This window comes from Aotus nancymaae, unplaced genomic scaffold (assembly GCF_030222135.1).
Source record: "Aotus nancymaae isolate 86718 unplaced genomic scaffold, 86718_ANA_hifiasm-v0.15.2.pri h1tg000025l, whole genome shotgun sequence".
NCBI lineage: Eukaryota > Metazoa > Chordata > Mammalia > Primates > Aotidae > Aotus > Aotus nancymaae.
The window spans coordinates 36,573,344-36,595,755 of NW_026988438.1; the positions used below are offsets into that span (position 1 = coordinate 36,573,344).

The 22,412-nt window shown below is 41.3% G+C and overlaps 1 pseudogene; it reads right to left on the bottom strand.

Annotated features, from left to right (window-relative positions):
* Nucleotides 1-1,068: 1,068 nt before the first annotated feature.
* LOC105713980 (SEC14-like protein 1) lies at nucleotides 1,069-16,421 on the bottom strand (annotated as a pseudogene).
* Nucleotides 16,422-22,412: the final 5,991 nt, after the last annotated feature.

Sequence of the window (22,412 nt, forward strand, 5' to 3'; positions counted from 1 at the left end):
AAAAAAACCCACTTCACTTGTAAAGCCACATAGCCACAAAAAGGGAAGAGATGAAAAAGGATATTGTGTGTAAACAGAGAACAAAAAAAAGTTCCGGAGTAGCTACACCTACAACAAATAAAACAGACTTTAAGTCAAAAAGTGTAAAAAAGAGACAAAAAAGGCCATTATATAATGCTAAAGGCATCAATTAAGCAAAAGGATATAACAATTCTAAATATATATCACCTAACATCGGAGCACCCAGAAGTAGAAACCTAAAGGGAGAGAAACTCCAATCCAATAATAGCTGAGTGCTTCAACACTCTACTCTCAGCATTCAACAGATAATCTAGACACAAGATCAACAAAAAACAATGGATTTAATCTACACTTTAGATCAAAAGGTTCTCACAGACATTTACAGAACATTTTATCGAACAGTAGCACAATATACATCTTTCTCATAAGCACATAGAATGTTTTCCAGAATAGATATTTTAGGCCACAAAAGAAGTCTCAATAATTTTTTTTTTTTTTTGAGCTGGAGTTTAGCTCTTGTTGTCCAGGATGGAGTGCAATGGCACAATCTTGGCTCACTGCCACCTCCGCCTCCCACGTTCAAGCAATTCTCCTGCCTCAACCTTTCAAGTAGCTGGGAATACAGGCATGCACCACCACGCCCAGCTGATTTTATATTTTCAGTAGAGACAGGGTTTCACCATGTTGACCAGGCTGGTTTCGAACTCCTGACCTCAGGTGATCCACCTGCCTCGGCCTCCCAAAGTGCTGGGATTACAGGCATGAGCCACCGTGCCTAGCTCAATAAATTTTTAAAAATTGAAATCAGAGAGAAAGGAAAGCGTGAGGAGCTGCCACCACCAGCACAGTAGTGCTGGAGCCATGAGGAGATTCGGGCCACCACCCCACCTCCCCTGTGTCCTGCCACCAGCCACTTCCATCCTTGAACCTATTCCAACAATCTCTTAAAACATGGTAGATTACTATGAAGTTCTAGGTGAGCAGAGACATGCCTCATCCGAGGATCTTAAAAAGGCATATCAGAAACTGGCACTGAAGTGGCACCTAGATAAAAGTCCACTAATACCGGCATGGATCTGCTTTTCCATTGTGTCCGAAATGTGAGCCACATAGTGTCGGCCTACTGTGAAGTTAACATTGCCAGGACGAATCTTCTACAGAAACAATTTCAGTGTTTTTCAGTACTTAGTAGTGAAAGATATTAATGCATTAATGGTAATACATTTCTGGTTTAATATAAATTAAGGGTGTTTTCTAGTTGTGTATGAATGCTGGCAACTTGGCAACTTTTTGACCATTGTTTAAATATGTAATGTTAAGCTTAGGTTTCAAAAAGTAAAGCTGGTAAACTGGGTTTTTGTCATCTCCTTAAAAGAAGAAAAAAGAAAAAAATGCAAATGTGTTGGTGTATTCTTTCCCAAGTGGCATACAAGAATAGCTTGAACCCTGAAGGCAGAGGTTGCAGTGAGCTGATATCGTGCCGCTGCACTCCAGCCTAGGCAACAAGAGCAGAACTTCATCTCAAAAAAAAAAAAAATTACATATGTGGCACATCCAAAACAATCTACAGGTAAACTGTTAACAATAAAACAGTTTAACAAGGTTAATGGATACTAAAAGTCAGGTTTTTGTGCACAACGTATCCAAAATCTATGGGAATTGAGTTAAGTTAGGATCAGAGTTAAAACTACCTGCCAAGATAGTTTTGGGATCAAACTACTACGTTTACCATCTGGAGAGCTATTTGCTATCTAGAGGTGAGAGGAATCTGTACAGTGTTGCCGCTGGGCAGGTGGGTGCAGCTGGCTGTCTGAGAAGGGGTGGCCATCCCCTCTGCACACTAGGCGCAGACGGTGTGGCACTACCTGGAGATCATGGAGCTGGAGTGGGACTGGCTGGAGGAGGTGGTGGTGGCACTCACCTGTGAGAAGCCACTGCGGCTGGACTCCAGGCTTGTCATGGAACCTCTGAAATCCTCGGAGCCGATCACCTCGTATAGTACATCCCTTTACACTTGTGCAAAGAGACCTGCAGGAATGCAAGCACGTCGTCCACCCGGGGCAGGCTGCTGGCAGCGCATGCAGGCATGCTGTGGCATTTCACTGCAGGCTGCAGAAGCCCAGCCACCTGGTCACATGGGAGCCCTGTGCGCTTTCTCCTTCTTTGCAGATGAGAGGCGATCACCATGCTGTAGCCACGGCCCAGCTGCCAGACTTTGTCTATGAGCTGCACATTGTTCCCACCTGGAGAGGTGATGCTGTGGGCCCCCAGGGAGCCCTTTTGGGATGGCTGTGGTGATCTCTTGTAGTGATAGATGTTAAAGACGATGTCCCCTTTGCACACGTCAAAATCCCAAGTGATGACTGAAGAGGCGTCCACAATCCGGATGAAAATCTCTTGGGGGCCTCCTTTGAAGATGCTTACAGACTGGTAAATGGTCTCAGTCCAGAGCTTGTGGTCTTCATCCTCCAGCTCCTCTGCAGTGCAGTACAGAGATCTGGGGACCAGTTCATCCTGTGGCACTTCGCACATGCACTCCCCACTCAGGAAATCTGGAATAATCTTTTTGTCAGTGTAATCCAGCAGGCCTCCAGGACCCTGGTAGTCACTTCCTGCATAAATGAGGAATTTCCTTCTGGCGTTGTCATCAGTGAATGGACTAACCAGCATCCAGAGCACAGGAAACACCCTGGGCGCCTGCAGGATGAGAAGGCGGCCCAGTGTCTCAGGGTAATTGGCCTCCACCACCTCGATGATCTGCAGCAGCGCTTTGACACCAGGTCCCTGCAAGTGGCGCATGTTCAGCCCTTTCAAGTCCACCAGACAGGTCCATGAGCTGATAAGCCGACCCGAGACTTTTGTATTCTCCTCATATCACCTTAGCCCTTCTTCATTTATGGAGAGAACGTATCTCAGCAGGCCTTCCTCCCTGAGTGCTCTCACCAAGCCTTTGGTGTCCATCTGCCCCAGCTTGAGCACATAGAGGGGCCGCCCATCTTTATCATGATGACGCCAACCTCCCATGTAGAAATCCTGAAGGACCTGTGGAGGGTTCCAGGTGTCAAGAATGCAGTCTACCTGGTGCCGCTTCCTCCATGTCAAAGATTGACACATGATCTCTCTGGCTTTGTCAATATTAAAATCCCGCCCACATAAAAACAGAAGAATATGCTCATCTTTTGGAATTTTGCCCTTATGGGTCTCCTGGAGCCACCAGCAAAGTCTAATGAGGCAGCTCCCCTGCAGTGAAGTCAAATCGCCCAGGTACCTCTTGATGTAGTCGACATCTAGTTTGTTGTCACGGGTGCCCACCACAGGCTCAGGTGTACTGGGGCTGCTGAGGGCATTGCCACTCAGCCCCTCCTTGAGAGCAGCATCTGGGATGATGACGGCCATGGATGCTGCTTGTTTCGTGCAGGATGATGAAGATGGCTTTGAAGAGGGCGTGATGGAAGGTGGAACTCAATGGGGCACAAATTTTGAAGTCTATTTTACTTTATATTAATAAAATGTCACCAACTTTATTTTGATTATAATATCTCTTCCTGTCTCTTCAACAGCAAGTAAAGGTAACGCACATTGAAAACCTGAGATGTTTCCAAAGATTTTCCCTAAAACTATAGCCATGCTGTTATTACATAGTCTTGGTCCCAAGAGGTGTGGATAATAATTTGACCAATTTTTCCACCGTCACTACTAGCCTCTAAAAATTGTAGATCCTCACACCCTGTGATTACAACCCCTCTAGTCACCCAGTTTCATATTTCAGAGTCTCTTACCTTTAGCACTCCACTTACCATACTGAATTCTTCCTAATTAGGAATTCATTTCATAAAAATAACAGAAAACTCAAGTGTCCTACAAAACAAAATGTGGCTGGTTCAGCAGCTGGAAGACGTCATGTTTGACATCTCTGCAGTGTCCTCGGCCTTTCCTTCATTATCACAAAATGGCAGATGCAGCATCAGCCCTCCTCCACCCCATTCTATTTATCAAACCCCTGTCCTCAACACTCAGGAGAGTTATTCTCTTTCCTAGCCCTGCAGTATTAGGCCCTTTCAAAACATACCGAAATTGCTAATAGTATAATGTGAAACTTTTTGACTAAGATTCAGATGACTTTGGATTTCTGGATCTTTGATTATGCAGGCTATAACCCTTGTCCACTATGCAAGCTCCTCCTTGACTTTAAAATTCAGTACAAGCATCCTGTCTTCTTTGAGGCCTTCCTTGATTCCCACTTCTCAACAATGGTTCTTTCTCTAAACTCTCTCTTTTAGAACGTGGCACTTTATATTGTCTCTCCCATCTAGACAGCGGATAAAAAGTCCTTCGAAATCCCAGAGATAGCCCCAGCAGTTCTTCATGAGAACAAGAGAAGGTAAACTTTGTTTCTATGGCCACGGTAGAAGTCTCAAATGGTCCACCCATGAGTTATCGGATGCCACTGGTCTCTGGCCTTCTGAACCAGCTCCCTGGAATGAGAGGATCTTTATTAAATAAGAGCTCTACTGTGCCTACAAGTTTACCTTTATTCCAGAAGGAATCAAGTAGAAAACCTTCCAGACAAGGCTTGATCAGTGTGAACACATTGAACTGTTATTTGGATTATATATTGCCTTCACTTCTTCAAGCATTTATGGCCAGCATCTTGGAGGACTTAAGGCTGACAAGGTTATTGGGCACATCAACACTATCCTACTACAGTCTTTTCAACCCAACGTGTCATGAATCTCTGATGGTTTACAGAAGCATCGTCTTTAAGCCCAATCTAGAAAAATATGTTTTTGAGCGCCACAAGATAAATTTCCTGAGCCACCTCTACTTAGTAGAGGGTTCCAAAGAATGTAACAACAGTTCTATAGTAGGCCAGGCATGGTAGCTCAGGCTGTAATCCCAGCACTTTGGAAGATCAAGGTGGGCAGATTGCTTGAGCCCAGGAGTTCAAGACAAGCCTGGGAAACATGGCAAAACCCCATCTCTACAAAAAATATAAAAATGACCCAGGTGTGGTGGTATGTACCTGTAGTCCCAGCTACTCAGGAGGCTGAGGTGGGAGGATTGCTTGAGCCCTGGAGTTTGAGGCTGCAGTGAGCCAAGATGGCACCACTGCACTCCCACCTGGGTGACAGAGCAAGACACTGTCTTAAACAAAAAAGAATTGTAATTCTATAGTAAAACTTTCCTCTCTCTAGTCTGTCAGGGACATTTAGCAATTCTTAGAGTTCCTTGACTATTCCAAAGTCCTTCCACAGCTTAGGAACCCAAGCCACATTCCACCCAAGGGAGTTAGTGGAATAGAGCATAGTAGTTCTTTAAACAGATCACCCTGAGTATATCAGCAAAATGATCTTAACTTAATGTCTAGCACTTCTGGGATTCTTTCCAGATTCTATCTTCTACTCACCCTGAGCTACTAGCTGTACATGGCTGGGCAGGAAGAAACACAGGAGTAAGATAATAATTCTGGGAGACAGAAGTCACCTAATCATAGTGAATTTGTCTTTATTATGGTGTAAGAATATCTCACTGGCCTTTACCAGAGCTTGAATTAAATATTCTATGCCTCTTTCCTCCAAACAACTTTCTGAATCAAAATTTATCTTATCAGGTATCTTAACACTTAAAAAGTACTATGCTAGAAGACTAGGGCATCATTAGAAAGGAACAAAGTTTATTCTGAATGGACAAAGTAGCTCTCTGTTTAAATGCCAGTCTCAAGTAATACTAGTAACTAGCACTTATGTAGTTTCCTATGTACCAGGCACTGTTCTCAGAACTTTATCTATTTAACGCCTTTTATTCTTATAACAGCCCTATGGTAAAGTAGATTCTGTTGCTGTTCTCGTTTTATAAATGAAGATACTAAATCCCAAAAATGTTAGGTGATTTTTTCAAGGTCACATTCACTGGTGATTAGTGATAGAGTTGAGAATTAAACTCAGGCAGTCTGACACAGAATCTGTTTTCCTAATCTCTATGCTACTCAGTGTGGAATCTGCCTGGGTTACCTGCAAAGTTAAGGCCCCAGCCTAGGACGTGAAGTTCTAACCAATATACTGATTCTAACAGGCCCTACAGCAGTTCAGGGCCCCAGCAATAACTCAAGCAGATGATCCTTCATTGCCCAAAATGTATGAATAACTCAAAGACCTATGGAAAAGTTTTCACTAAGCTCAAATCATTTCAGATTTTAGTGCCTTTGCATGTGGTTGCAATAATTGCCACTCTTGTTTCTCCACCCTGCAAACTCCTACCCCCGTCAAATTCAGGACAAGCACCTATCCTCTGGAAGGCCTTCCCTCACTGCCACCCCTAAAGGCAATCCTTCTGCACTCTCTGTTGTAGCATTTGGCACCTTCTATTAAATTTATGCTGGTTTTTAATCGCTCTAGGTGGTGAACTCTTTGAAAATGAAACTCTTTGAAGTCTTTGTCTCTTCATTTGTGTGTTGAGAATAGTAAAATTACCTCTCCTATGCGAATTGACTGACTGTAAAGAACATACTTGACATTGTTAGCTGTGGTAAAGGATAGCTACTATAAAAGTAAAATTTTGTATCCTTGGGTAGTTGGGACAGTGTTAGCATACAATATACATTTAATAAATGTTTTCTAAATGAGTACAAAATAATATCTCCAAAAAGCCCACTGGAGATACACTTTAAAAGTATTAGTTTACCTTGAAGATCTTGTTGTAAAAATTTTTTTTTATAAAGTATTAAAGTTCTTTAATGAACTGCTAGCCTTGATTTGTCAGTTTCACGTATTTACATCTCAGAGTCTGGCCAGGCAGAGTGGCTTACACCTGTAATACCAGCACTTTGGGAGGCTAAGGTGAGAGGATCACTTGGGCCCAGGAGTTTGAGACCAGCCTGGGCAACCTAGGAGACCCTGTCTCTACAAAAACTTTGAAAATTGGCTGGGCATGGTGGTGCACACCTGTGGCCCCAGCTACTTGGGATGCTGAGGTGGGAGGATCACTTGAGCTCAGGAGGTGGAGGCTGCAATGAGCTGTGTTCACGCCATGGCACTCCAGCCTGGGTGACAGAGCAAGACCTTGACTCAGAACTAAATTTGGCAGTCCAAATTGTCAGATACCATATTGGTGTCATTTCATTTTTCCAGTTATGTTGGAAGGGGATGCTGTGCTCAAGACTGAAATTGAAAGAAAAAAGCATTAGGTTAGTGCAAAAGTAATTGCGGCTTTTTTTGCCATAAAAGTAATAAAAAAGCAATTACTTTTGCACCAACCTAACAAATATATTGAGGAGAAGATCCCCTTGCTTTTATTTCATTAGGACACTTAGTCATCCTATCTTTTTCGTTTGGAGACAGGGTTGTGCTCTGTTGCCCACGCACTAATGCAGTGATATGATCTTGGCTCACTGCAATGTCTGCCTCCCGGGTTCAAGCAATTCTCATGTCTCAGCCTCCCGAGTAGCTGGGACTACAGGCATGTACCACCATGCACGGCTAATTTTTTGTATTTTAGTAGAGACAGGATTTCACCACGTTACCCAGCCTGGTCTCAAACTCTTGAGTTCAGGCAATCCACCCACCTTGGCCTCCCAAAGTGCTGGGACTACAAGTGTGAGCCACTGCACCTGGCCATAGTCACCTTACATTTTAATAATTAGGACAAAGTTAAAAATAGCCCTCATTTTTCCTTTTTTTGTTCCTTTCCGTGCCTCATCATTTAAGCCTGAATAAAGAATAATGACTGCTTTCAAAAATTTATTTTATAAAGTGATTACGTTTTGTTATAATTATCAGCACAACAAAAATTTCAGTGTATCCCAAAAATTTCTAAGCTCCTTAACATGGTCCAATTTACTGGATTATTATTAACACAATTTAAAATGTCAGAGCTACAGAAGAATTTGAAAAATTCCTTTGAGAAATGGGATTTTACCTACTGGAAAAAGTCATTCTGACTCTTAAGTATCTCTTGATCTGTATTTTATTACTTTCTTGAATTCCTTACCAGTATCTCTAAAACTCTCCATACTACTAATTGCATATACATATAAACATTTAGTACAAAGTTGTTTATTTTACCTTAATTCCTTTGAAAGGAATAAAGCAGCCATTCCATATTATTTTATAAAGTTTTTTTTTTTTTTTTTTTTTGAGACAGGGTCTCACTCTGTCACTCAGACTGGAATGCAGTGGCATAATCACAGCTCACTGCAGCCTCAACCTCCCAGGCACAGGGGAGTGATCTTCCCACCTCAATCTCCCAAATAGCTGGGACTACAGGCATGACCCCACCACACTCAGCTAAATTTTTATTTTATTTTTTTGGTAGAGATGGTGTTTCACCATGTTGCCTAGGCTGGTCTCAAACTCCTGGGCTCAAGCATCCTCCAGCCTCAGCCTCCTAAAGTGCTGGGATTACAGACTTAAGCCACCAAGGCTGGCCTGTTTTCTTATTTAGAGAAGATTTCATGTAGTTATAAGTAATTTAGAGTTTATTTTACTCTTCATATATTTAGGGAACCTGAACGTTATTGCAAAAGAAGTCAATATTGAACTTGAGATAAAAATCTTCATAATCTATAGCTATTCATTTCACAAACTTAGTAAATGCCTATTCTGTATCAAGCATTATACTAAGTAGTCAGGATACAGGACTACAAATAAAAGCATCATGGCCAAGCGCGGTGACTCATGCCTGTAATCCCAACACCCTGGGAGGCCAAGACAGACAGATAACTTGAGGTCAGGAGTTTGAGACCAGCCTGGCCAACATGGTAAAACACTGTATCTGCTAAAATACAAAAAAAATTAGCTAGACATAATGGCGCATGCCTGTAATCCCAGCTACTCAGGAGGCTAAGGAGGGAGGATTGTTTAAACCCAGGAGGTGGAGGTTGCAGTGAGCTGAAATCACACCACTGCACTCCAGCCTAGACAACAGAGTGAGACCCCATCTCAAAAAAAAAAAAGCATCAGTGGTGATAAGTACTATAAAAAAACAGGGCCAGGCACGGTGACTCATGCCTGTAATCCCAGCACTTTTGGAGGCCGAGGCGGGTGGATCACGAGGTCAGGACATTGAGACCATCCTGCCAACATTGTGAAACCCTGTCTCTACTAAAAGTACAAAAATTAGCTAGGTGTGGTGGCACATACCTGTAATCCCAACTACTCAGGAGGCTGAGGCATGAAAATCGCTTGAACCTGGGAGGCAGAGGTTGCAGTAAGCTGAGATCACACCACCGCACTCTAGCCTAGCAACAAAGCAAGACTGTCTCAAAAAAAAAAAAAAAAGAAAAAGAATGCAGATTAAAGGGAGTAGAGAGTGAAGGTGACGGGATGGTCTATAGATCATGTAAGTATCTCTCAAAAGGTAGGTGACTTGAGCAGAATCCTGAAGGAAGCAAGGAAGTGAGTCACACAGACACTGAGAAAGAGAGCTCCAGGCAGACACATTAGCAAGTGCAAAGGACGTGAGGCAGAAATGTACTTTGCCTGTTCTAAGCAATGAAATTAATGTGGTTGAAATGGTGTGAACAAAGATGAGAAAAATTGTAGGAGATGTGGTAAGAGAGGAAGCAGGACCCAGAACGCATAAGGCCTAATAGAGCCAATGGAAAGAAGACATGAGCCACATAGGTAATTTTAAATTTTCTAGCAGCCATATTTAAAAAGTGAAAAGAAGCAAGTGAAATTAATTTTAATAACATTTTAATTGACCTTATACAACCAAAGAATTATCATTTCAACTTGTAATCAATATAACAAAATATTAATGAGATCTTTTACTTTTTTCTTTCTTACTGTTTAAAATCCAGCATATATTTTATACTCACAGCACATCTCAATACAGACTAGCCATGTTTCAAGTACTCAATAGCTACATATGGTATCTACCATATTGGACTACGCAGTCATAAAATATTGTAAAGGTTTTAAAGAGTTTTGTTTTTCAAAAATACACGAAAATAAAGAGAACAGCATAATGAACTCAATGTTGCTCTCACCAGGTTTCAGTGATTAGCAATACATGGCCAATCTTTTTTATCTCTCTTTTTTTCTTTTTTTGAGACAGAGTCTCGCTCTGTCGCCCAGGCTGGAGTGGAGTGGCATGATCTCAGCTCACTGCAACCTCCATCTCCCAGGTTCAAGAAATTCTCCTGCCTTAGCCTCCTGAGTAGCTGGGATTACAGGTACATGCCACCACATCTGGCTTTTTTTTTATATTTTTAGTAGAGACAGGGTTGCCATGTTGGCCAGGCTAATCTCGAATACCTGACCTCAAGTGATCCACCTTGGCCTCCCAAAGTGCTGGGATTTCAGGTGTGAGTTCTGCACCTGGCCAATACATGGCCAATCTTAATTCACCTGTACCTCTATCCACTCTCCCTAAACCCTGAATATTTTAAAGGAGAAACATGGATGGAAACCCAAAGACCTGTTATGAGGCTATCACAATAATCTGGGCAAACCAGCAGCAACTTAGCCTGGGACGATGGCAGTGGAGATGGTGATAAATGGAAGGTTGATTGGACGTAAACTGAAAGTGGTCAGAAAATCACTGGTATTTAAAACCATGAAACAAGATGAGTTTAGTAGGCAGTGAGTACCAATAGAGTAGAGCAGAGGTCCTGGGACACTTCCAGGTTTAGAGCAGGAAGAGGAGGAACCAGGAAAAGAGATTGAGTAGAAGTACCCAGTAAGAAAAAAAAGAAAATGAAACAGAAGAAAAAGTAATGCCACAGAAGACAAGCAAAAGAGGTGTTTCAAGAAGGAGGTGTTTCAAGCCTGTCCTCATAGGAGCTTCAGGTTTAATTCATGATAACTGCCTAATCTTGTAACCACCAAAATGAAAACATAAAAATCAGTCCTAGGCCAGGCACGGTGGCTCACGTCTGTAATCCCAGCATGTTGGGAGGCCGAGGTAGGCGGATCACGAGGTCAGGAATTCAAGACCAGCCTGGCCAATATGGTGAAACCCCATCTCTACCAAAAATACAAAAATTAGGCAGGTGGGGTGGTGGGCACCTGTAATCCCAGCTACTCAGGAGGGTGAAGCAGGAGAACTGCTCGAACCCAGAAGCAGAGGTTGCAGTGAGCCAAGATGGCACCATTGCACTCCAGCCTGGGTGACAGACACAGTGAGATTCCAACTCAAAAAAAAAAAAAAAAAATCAATCCTAGATGGATAGCAACACTCCCAGGACACCTGGTAGAAAACAAATGCAAAATGACTATCAGGATATAAACTTCAGCCCAGACCTGTCAGGATTCCCACTACAAATGACACATTGAACATGAGATCACAATCCAATATTACAAAACAATAAGAAATAACCTCTTATGAATTAATATCAGTAGTCACAACAAACAGCAGGTTTAAACCACCAAGAACTTTAAATAATGAAATTACCTTTGCAAAAAATTACAACGATGAGAAAATTATGACAGTGAGATTCTGATCTATCCAATTCTATCCTGCTTCTAACCTCCTAAACTACTCTTGTTCATTCTTGGGTGTAGGCCAAGCTAACTTTGGGAGGAATTTAGTTTATATTTTAAATGATAATAGCCCTTCCCAAAAACTAAACTGCCTTTGTAAAACTAACAAAAGGGCAAGAAGTTAGGAAAATGAGAGGGGCCTGAATTTTTCTAAGATGTAAGCATAGTTAAATGATTACCAGCCATTATTCCAGAGGTCACAAGATTTGCAGCTTCCCCAATTCTCTATTATAGAACTTAAGACTGGCCTCCTGAGATGTCCTTCAGCCTTTTGCATTTCTGATGACTGGATGGGCCCACCGAGACCCATGACCCTTGGCTCAACTAGTCCTGTTGCCCTCACCCAGATACAGACTCAGTACACAAGGAATGTTTTCCACACCCCTGTAGGAGCTCAGTCAAGGTGATGGGAGAAATTTTAGAAAACACAAAGCTTCTTGGAAGGCCAGAAGGTTTTGCAAAAGCCTTGGAAAGAGATTATGAGTGAAGGGAGCTTAACGCCCTTACCTTGAGCTAATAGCTAGGAGTAGATGCAGAGAAACTTATCTAAATAGCTTGTTTACTTGTGTGGTCCTAAGGCTGATCTTTCATCTTCCATGGGCACATGACTGCTCTCTACTGGGGGGTTGGCAATGTTAATTACCCTCTAATGGTGTTTACTTGAGACCTTTGTCATTTAATCTGTGCTAAAAAAAAATTCGAAGGCTGCTGGCTTCTTGAGGCTGCTGCTGACTCTGGCAGAGGACCTCAGGCCAGACATAGGGAAAATATTTGTGTCAGTATATGTTTTTCACCCATCACTTGGTCAGGGTCTGTGGGTCAGACCTGGCACACCCCTAAGATTGTATCCTCAACCAAACAGCATCACTCATTCCCTTGACCATCAAACTATCCTTGGAAAACTCTTGTCTCCAAATTTTCAGGGAAATTGATTTGAGTGATGACTTTGTGTCCTGTGTGGTATGGCTGGCCTTGTGTCAAACTCTTTCTTTATTGCAATACCATGGTCTCAGTGAATTAGTTTTGCCTGTTCAGTGAGCAGGAATAACCCATCAGGCAATTATAATAACAGAATTTTATAGATAAATACTATGAAACAGAGAAAGGAATGGCATTGGGTATAAAACAGGAAGTAGTCAATGAAATCATAGGATAACAGAAAACTCAAAATAAGGGAGTGAAAACAGTCAAAACCCTGGTCAAGGTGACATGTCTGTGACTCTCCAGGCAACCCCAAATAAGGAATAACGGGGTTGGTAATGAGGGTGGCGGGTAACTGAAATCCCCTCCTTTTCCAGAATAACTAGTGATTATTCCACCCCCTAATTTTTAAAAACCCACAAAATTAGAAACCCAAACTCCATTGTACACAACTCTTTCTCACAGGCATGCCCACACTTCTCTCTTAAAGTGTGTACTTTTACTTGGCAATAAGAAGCTTCCTGCCTTTTGCTTCATTCTGACTCATCCCTGAATTCTTTCTCAAGATAGTGTCAAGAACCTGAAAACTGGCTTGGGCTGGGGTCTCACCGGCTTCTGGAGACCCACCTAAGCCTTCCAGTAACAAAATAAGTACACTGTCAACAAAAAGAGTCAAACTCCATAAAATATTTGAAGAGATTTATTCTGAGCCAAGTAAGAGTGACCAATGGCCCAAGACACAACCCTTAGGAGATCCTGAGAACATGTGGCCAAGATGGTTGGGAAAGAGCTTGGATTTATACATTTTAGAGAGACATGAGACATTAATCAAATACACGTAAGATGTACATTGGTTCAGTCTGGAAATGTGGGACAACTGGAAGCAGGGGGGACTTCCAGGTGATAGGCAGATTCAGGGATTTTTCTGATTGGCAATTGGTTGAAAGAGTTATTGTCTAAAGACTTAGGAATGTCTGAGTTAAGATAAGGGTTGTGGAGACCAAGATTTTATCATGTAGGTGAAACCTACCTGGAGCCAAATTTTTCTTGTCAGACTTAATGAGTCTATAATTAATTCTAAAAGGGAGAAGAATATAATGAGGCATGTCTGACCACCCCTCTTCGCATCATGGCCTGAAACAGTTTTTTGGGTTAACTTTGGAATGCCCTTGGTGAGAGGAGGGGTCCTTTCAGATGGTCATGGGACTTAAAATTTTATTTTTGGTTTACATTTATTATTATTTTTGAAAGAATCCAAAGCATGAGGGAAAAAAGCATATCAAAAAAAAAAAAAAAATACAGGCATGTTCAAAAAAAGAACTTCCACTTCTAGCTGTGAGGGAGAAATAGGAACTGGATTTATCCTCTGCGGTAGGCTGAATAATGACCCCCCAAAATATCCAAGCCCAAATCCCTAGAACCTGTGAATGTTATCTTATATGGCAAAAGAGGCTTTGCAGATTAAACTAAGGATCTCGCGATAGGGAGATTATCTAACAGAAAGTAAACGTAATCACAAGTGTCCTTATAAGAGGGAGGCAAAGAGAGATTTGACAACACAAACAGAAGCAACGTGATGACTGAAGCAAGATGCTATACTGCTGACTTTGGAAATGGGAAAAGGGGCCAACAGCCCAGGAATGCAAGGAATGAAGCTGTAGAAGCTGGAAAGACAAGCAAATATTCTCCCCTAGAGCTTCCAGAGGAGTGCAGCCCTGCCAACATCTTGATTTCAGCCAGTGTAACTGATTTCAGATTTCTGATCTCCAGAACTCTAAGAGAATAAATGAATTGTTTTTGAGAAAGAAAGGAAACATTTTATGTGAGAAATTGAGCCTCTTCTAAATTACCAGGCCAGAGAGGATGGGATATGGGACAGCACTCACGTCACATGACCCTTCCCCCGCCTGAGCTAAGTAATCATCTCTAGAAGCTGCTTGCTGTGTGCACTCTAGACTAGTGGTCCCCAGCCTTTTTGGCACTGGGGGCCAGTTTCATGGAAGACAGATTTTCCACAGACCAGGGAGGTGAGGCAGGATCATTTGGGGAAGAAACTATTGCACCTCAGATCAGGCATTAGTTAGATTCTGATAAGGAGTGCACAGCCTAGATCCCTCACATGTGCAGTTCACAATAGTGTCTGCACTCCTGTGAGAATCTAATGCTGCTGCTGATCTGACAGGAGGCAGAGCTCAGGTGATAATGCTCGCTCACCACTGCTCACCTCCTGCTGTGCTCCCAGTTTCTAATAGGCCACAGACCAGTACAGGTTCATGGCCTGAGAGTTGGGGACCCCTGCTCTAGACTGTCATCATGGACACCATAACCCACACCCTGCAGTTCAACAGTGTATAGCCAATTACTAATCAGTGTTATTTTCTGAAAAGCAATGAGAATTCCTGACAAATAGCTTTGTAGCAGCCCACTCGTTCTCTCCCTTTTTGCCTTTAAAAACCTGCTTGTAACAAAGGTCTAATGGAGCTCATCATATCCAAGATCACTTGGGTCTGTCTTCCAGGCAGCTGCCCTCATTCTGGCGCAAGTCAACTCTTTAAAATTGTATTTTGTGCCTGTTTCTTCCTTTAGGCCAACATTTTAATCCACCAAATTTATGATGATTTGTTACTACCCTCCTCCTCCACCTTAAACAAACAAAAACCCAGGAAAAAACATATAAAACAGTTTTCAGATGTTGAACAACAGGAAGCACAGAACAGTGATCGCTGCGAGAAGGAAAACAAATGAAGTAAGCCCTATAATTGCAGCCAGCTTACCACATGATAGTTTCCAGGCCACAGCACAAGGAAAGGGAACCCCAACAGGGCCAGACATTCTCTCCAAATTGAAAAGGAAAGGCTGAGAATTCAGCAAAGCCAGTGCAGTTAGAATTTGCAAGGCAGAAAAGTCTTCAGCTGAGTACTGATCAGAATGTTTGATGAGAGTGATCTTGTCATAGTAATTAGAATTGCTAAAACATTTTTAAACTGACCGTATCTCATATTGATGAAGAAGCAGAACTAGAACTCTTCATACATTGTTGTTGGGAATACAAAATTGTACAGCCACTCTGGAAAACAGTTTCTTGGTTTCTTATAAAGTTAAATACACACTTACCATATGACCCAAAAATCCCAACACTCCTGGGTATTTACTCAAGAGAAATAAAAAATTACATAAACATGCAAAGGCCTACATATGAATATTTATATTAGCTTTACTCATAATTACAAGAAACTATGACAAAATATCCCAAATGTCCATCAATTAGTGAATGGATAAACAAATTATGGTACATTTATACAATGGAATACTGTAACCATCTAAAGGGTTCATTTTTCCCACTGCCCAGATAGAGCCAATTTATCAAGACAGAAGAAGTGCAAAAGATTAAAAGTTTAATGCACCTACATCCAACTAAATGAGAGAATGGAGCTTAATAATTACTCAAATCAGCCTCCTCAAAAATTTGGAGGCTAGGGCTTTTCAAAGATAGTTTGGGGAGAGGGGAGTGGCTAGGGAATACCTGCTGCTGATTGGTTGGAAGTGCAATCACAGGGGTGTGGGAAATGGTCCTCTTCTGAGAAGCACAAAGTCTGCTTCTGGTCAGGTCACAGGACCAGTTGGTGGGGTGTGAGTGAAGCCATCCATAGTCAGAAATGCAAAAGCCTGAAAATACATCGCAAAAGGCCAATCTTAGGTTCTATAATAATGATTTTATCTGCAGGAGTAATTGGGGAAGTTGCAAATCTTGTGACCCCTGGAATGGCAGGTGACTGTTTATGTCTACACTTTAGTGGAATTCAGATTCCTTTCATCTTTCTAATCTGGTGGTCTTTCATGAGCTTTGCAAAGACAGTGTAGTTTGGGGGAATGGCTATTATCATTTAAATTACAAACAAAATTTCTCCCAAAATTAACTTGGCCCACACCCAGAAATCATTAAGGACAGTTTGGGGGTTAAAGACAAGATGGGGGTTGGTTAGATCAGATCTCTTTCACTGACATAAATTTCTCACTGCCTAAGTTTTGCAAAGGCAGTTTCAAAACTACTCAGCAATACAATAAATTAACTAATGATTCATGCCGCAACATTCTAAACTCTGTTTTTAATTATTTTTTGTGTGTGTGAGACGGAGCTTTGCTCTTGTCGCCCAGGCTATAGTGCAATGGCAGCATCTCAGCTCACTGCAACCTCTGCCTCCCGGGTTCAAGCAATTCTCCTGCCTCAGCCTCCCAAGTAGCTGAGATTACAGGCATGTGCCACCACACCTGGCTAATTTTGTATTTTTAGTAGAGACGTTGTTTCTCCATGTTGGTCAGGCTGGCCTCAAACTCCCAACCTTAGGTTATCCGCCCACCTTGGCCTCCCAAAGTGCTGGGATTACAGGCATGAGCCACGGTGGCAGGCAACATCCTACAATCTTAAAAACATTATGCTAAGCAAAAAGGACAGACACAAAAAAACACAACGTGTGATTCCATTTACAGAAAAAGAAACTGGATCAATGCATCAGGGCCTGGGGAAAGGGACAAAATACAAAGGAACAGAGAGAACTTTCTGGAGTGATGAGAATATTCTATATATCTTGATTACGGTAGTGGTTACGGGTCTATATATATTGGTCAAAACTTTTAAAAAAGCAAATTAACCTAAAATGTATAAATTTATACCTCAGCGAAACCAGCTTCAAAACTTTTAAACAAAAGGTAGGAGGGAAATAGCATTAACACATTCTCAGATTCTACTGTTGTAGGAGGTCAAGGTTTTTATTAAGATTTTAAGTCTAGTAAGCATTAGATATTTAAAGACAACTAGCATATGATTAGAAATATAATGTATCGCTTCCAAAACCATAGAGGGGAAAGAAGGAATACAGAAAATATAATTAATCTAATAGAAAGCAAGAAAGGAGAAAAAAGAAAGCATAAACAAGGATTGTGATATTGTAATTTATAGTAAGAAATATATATTTGGGGCTGGGCACAGTGACTCACACTCCCAGCACTTTGGGAGGCTGAGGCGGCTGGATCACGAGGTCAGGAGATTGAGACCATCCTGGCCAACATGGTGAAACCCTGCCTCTAAAATACAAAAAATTAGCTGGGCATGGTGGCACGTGCCTGTAGTCCCAGCTACTCGGGAGGCTGAGGCAGGGAAACTGCTTGAACCCAGGAGGCAGAAGTTGCGGTGAGCTGAGATTGTGCCACTACACTCCAGCCTGATGACAGAGCAAGTCTCCACCTCAAAAAAAAAAAAAAAAAGAATGAATGAAAAGAAGTATGTATTTGGTTTTCACCCCATCCTGTTTCTTGACACACAGCTCCAAAAACCCTTGGAATCTCTGAAGTAGTATTTTTCTATGGTAAGGCTGATGAATTGGGGTGCTGGTTGCCAGGGGAAGCCAACTATGTGATTAGAGAGTTGGGACTTTCAGCCTCAACTTCCCAACCTCCAGGGAGACGAGAAGGAATGAGGGTTGAGTTCATAACCAATGGCCAAATGACATAATTAATCATGCCTACTTAATAAGCCCTTAATAAAAACCCAAAAGGATGGTGTTTGCAGAGCTTCCAAATTGTTGACCAAGTGGAGGTTCCTGAGTGTGGTGCGCCTGGAGAGGGCATGGAAGCTCTCTACCCCTTCCCACATACCATTGCCTATTCATCTCTTCCATCTGGCTGTTCATTTGTATCTTTTAAAATACCCTTTGTAGTAAATGGGTAAATATAAGTAAAGTGTTACCCTCTGTTCCAGGAGCAACTCTAGCAAATTAAACCCAGAAAGAGGGTCATAAAAACCCCAGTTTGTAGCCAGTTGGTCACTGATTGGCATCTGCAATGGCAGTGTGTGGAACGAAGACTTTAACCTGAGGCTATCTCCTGGTAGATGATATCAGAACTGAATTATAGGACACTCAGCTGGTGTCTGCTGAAGAGCTGCTTGGTGTGGGGAGAAGCCACTCTCCCACATTTTGCTCACAGAACTGTTCTGTGTTGTGTGTGTAGTAGCAGAAAAACTTGTTTATTCTTTTCCTACATCAAACAAGGATTGGCTGCGCACAGTGGCTCACTCCTGTAATCCTAGCACTTTGGGAGGCCAAGGCGGGCATATCACCTGAGGTCAGGAATTCAAGACCAGCCTGGATAACATGGCGACACACCGTCTCTACTAAAAATACAAAAATTGGCCGGGAGTGGCGGCTCACGCCTGTAATCCCAGCACGTTGGGAGGCCGAGGCGGGCGGATCCTCACCTGAGGTCAGGAGATCGAGACCATCTTGGACAACATGGTAAAACCCCGTCTCTATAAAAAATACACATATACATACATACAAACAAAAATTAGCCGGGAGTGGTGGCGGGCGTCTATAATCCCAGCTCCTCGGAAAGCTGAGGCAGGAGAATCACTTGAACCTGAGGGGTGAAGGTTGCAGTAAGCCGAGATCGGGCCACTTCACTCCATCGTGGGCAAAATAGCAAGACTCTGTCTCAGAAAAAAAAAAAAAAAAAACAAGGATAAAGAGCACAAATTAAGTAAATGAAAACATCAGTAATCACGATAAAGGCAAATAGATTAAACTCACCTTAAAAGAAAAAGAGTCTCAGATTGGAGAAATTAAAAACATCTAAACATAGGTTGTTGACACATCTAAAACATACGGGTGTAAAAAACTTCAAAGAAAAAGGATGGGAAAAAAATAACAAGCAAATATTAACTAAAAGAAATTACACATGTATTTTGAGACAGTATATTGGTATTCTGAGATAATTATTTTAGTATCAGACAAAATATATTTTTAAGAAAAAAATTCTTATTATGGACAAAGAAAGGTACAACATGAAGATGAAAATAATTCATTAGACAGATAAAACAATCTTTACATAATTTTTTCTTTTTACATTTTATAAAACTTACGAATATGTAAAAGTAGAAAAAAAAACAGTACAGTAAACACCTAAAAATCAACAGCTTTGGTAGAATACACCTTTTTCCAGATGTGTGAAGTATTTTGGTGTGAAATGTCGTAATGTGTAAAACTTACTTTGAAACAGTTCAACCACAATTATAAAAAACAAAATATAGATGGATAAATCATGAAGCTATTATGACAAACTGTTAACAATGGATGACTTGAATTATCACTTCAACACATAAAAATAGCTCCATAATTTGATCTCACGGTCATTCTATAAATTTCCCCATTGTCCCCAAAAATGTCATTTGTAGCACACCTTTTTTCATAGCACTATCCAATCAATGATCATCTGTTGCATTCCATTGTTTTATCTTTTATAAAGAAGATCATTTTTTCTCATTAATATACATGTAGATTTTTAAATTTCCTACAACAAAATAATAGCAAATTGACCCTAGTAAAATATAAAAGGAATAATACAAACATTTTCTACCAAGTTCAGTTTTTTCCAGGAAGGCAAAATTGGCTTAATATCAATCAATGCAATTCACCATATTAAGAGAATAAAGAAAAACAATGCAAACGGACAGTAACATGGACTAGGAATCAAAAGCCCATTATAACCAGATGCCTGAGAGTAAAATAAATCTACAATACAAGCAAAAACAAAAACAAGACAAAAGCCACATCATTATTGACAGAGAAATAGGTAGCAATTGGTTTTGAATTTTCCCAAGAGATGAGTCATCTCTGGGCTAGATCTTTCTTTTTTTGAGACGGAGTTTCGCTCTTGTTGCCCATGCTGGAGTGCAATGGTTCGATTTCAGCTCACTACAACCTCCACCTCCCAGGTTCAAGTGGTTCTCCTGCCTCAGTCTCCCAAGTAGCTGGGATTACAGGCATACACCACCATGCCCGGCTAATTTTTTTTGTATTTTTAGTAGAGATGGGGTTTCACCACATTGGTCAGGCTGGTCAAGAACTTCTAACCTCAGCTGATCCACCCACCTCAGCCTCCCAAAGTGCTGGGATTACAGGCATAAGCCACCTCGACTGGCCACTTTCTTTATAATACAATTAACAAACAAGTTTTGGGACACCAAAAGACAGTGACTGATCAAAAAGTCATTCTACTAGTCCCTTTATTCTCTGTTTTAAAAACAATATTTTGCATTTCTCTGATGGAAGGAGGTATTATGACCCTTCTATTACCTTTTACTTAGCCCGGGAATGGGGGAATATGGAGACATCCAATCAATGGGAACGTAAAATGGCACAAACACTTTTGGGAAAGATCATTTGGAAAAAAGCACAATTCTTTTCTTTTTTTTTTTTTTTGAGACTGAGTCTCCCTCTGCTGTTCAGGCCAGAGTGCAGTGCTGCATCCCAGTATTTGGAATTACAGGTGGCCGCCACCACGCCAGGCTAATTTTTGTATTCTTTTAAGAGACGGGGTTTCACCATGTTGGCCAGGATGGTCTCCACCTCCTGACCTGGTGGATCCACCTGCCTCAGCCTCCCAAAGTGCTGGGATTTTACAGGCATGAGCTACGGCGCCCGGCCAAAAAAAGTGTATTTTTTAATGCAATTATCCTATGATCCAGTAACTTCACTCCTACATATTTATCCAAAAGAGATGAAAGCTTAAATTCACAAGACTTCTTTTAGAATGTTCATAGCAGCTTTATTTATGATAGCCAAACACTAGAAATAGCCCAGGTGTTCATCAATAGGAGAATGGATATGTAAACTATGTCAGATTCATACAACAAAATACAACTCAGCAATACATAAATTACTGATGCAACAACGTGAATGAATACCAAAAACTGATGAATGAAAGCTGCTAGACGTAAGAATACATGTTTTTATGACAGCATTTATGTGAAATTCTAAAATAGGCAAAACAAATCTATGGTGGAAAATTTTGCCTTGTGCGTAGAGAGGTGAGAATTGAGTAGGAAGAGTATGAGGGGCCTTTTCGGTGTGACGGTAATGTTCTTTATCTATAGGAGTTTGAGTAGCAGGTAAATGCATTTGTCAAAATTCAGGTAGTGCATACTTAAAATTTGTGCATTTTATTGTATGTAACTTTTACATCAAAAGAAGAAAACCCTAAACAAATACCAAATTTGCTAATGATTTACATGCTAAAGTATTTATGGGGAAGTGTACTGATGTCTATAATTTGTTTTGAAAAGCATTAAAAAATAAAATGGATTAATAGCTATGGTGGAGTATAATTTAAAAATTAGCACTTTGGGAGGCTGAGGCAGGCAGATCACATAAAGGTCAGGAGTTTGAGACCAACCTGGCCAATACGGTGAAACTCCGTCTCTACTAAAAATCCAAAAAATTAGCTGGGTGTCGTGGCGAGCACCTATAATCTCAGCTACTAGGGAGGCTGAGGCAGGAGAATCTCTTGAACCTGGGAGGCGGAGGTTGCGGTGAGTTGAAATCGCACCATTGCACTCCAGCCTGGGCAACAAGAGCAAAACTCTGCCTCAAAAAAAAAAAAATACAAAAATTAACCTACTTTTCCCCATTGTGCTTCTCTATATTCTCATTGTTTCTCCTGGTTTGTTGTTGTTGTTATTGTTTTGAGGCTGTTGTTCTGTTGCCCAGGCTGGAGTGCAGTGGTGCGATCATGGCTGACTGCAGCCTCTACTTTACAGGGTCAAGCAGTCCTCCTGCCTCAGCCCCTGAGTAACTGAGACTACATGAGCAATACCAGTCCCCTAAACAAAAGTTCTTAAGAATCATTCGGGGCTTTCAATTATGGGAGAAAAATGTTTCAATTAACTACATTTTTTTTTTTTTTGGTCTGTTTCATTACGTCATGCTCCCTTTTCAGGTAGATACTTCTAAAAGAGAAGGGGAAAAAATGGTAACTATATTAATAGCTACTCAGCTCAAAAGTGTTTGGTTAAAAACAGAACACTGTTTACATTTAAACCAAAACCGTGAGAGGTTCCTATGAATGCTGCTAACACTGTAGGCTTCCAAGGCATAACTAAATGAGATGAGACAGATTTCTATAAATTCAAAAGAATATGGTCACTAAAAAGGC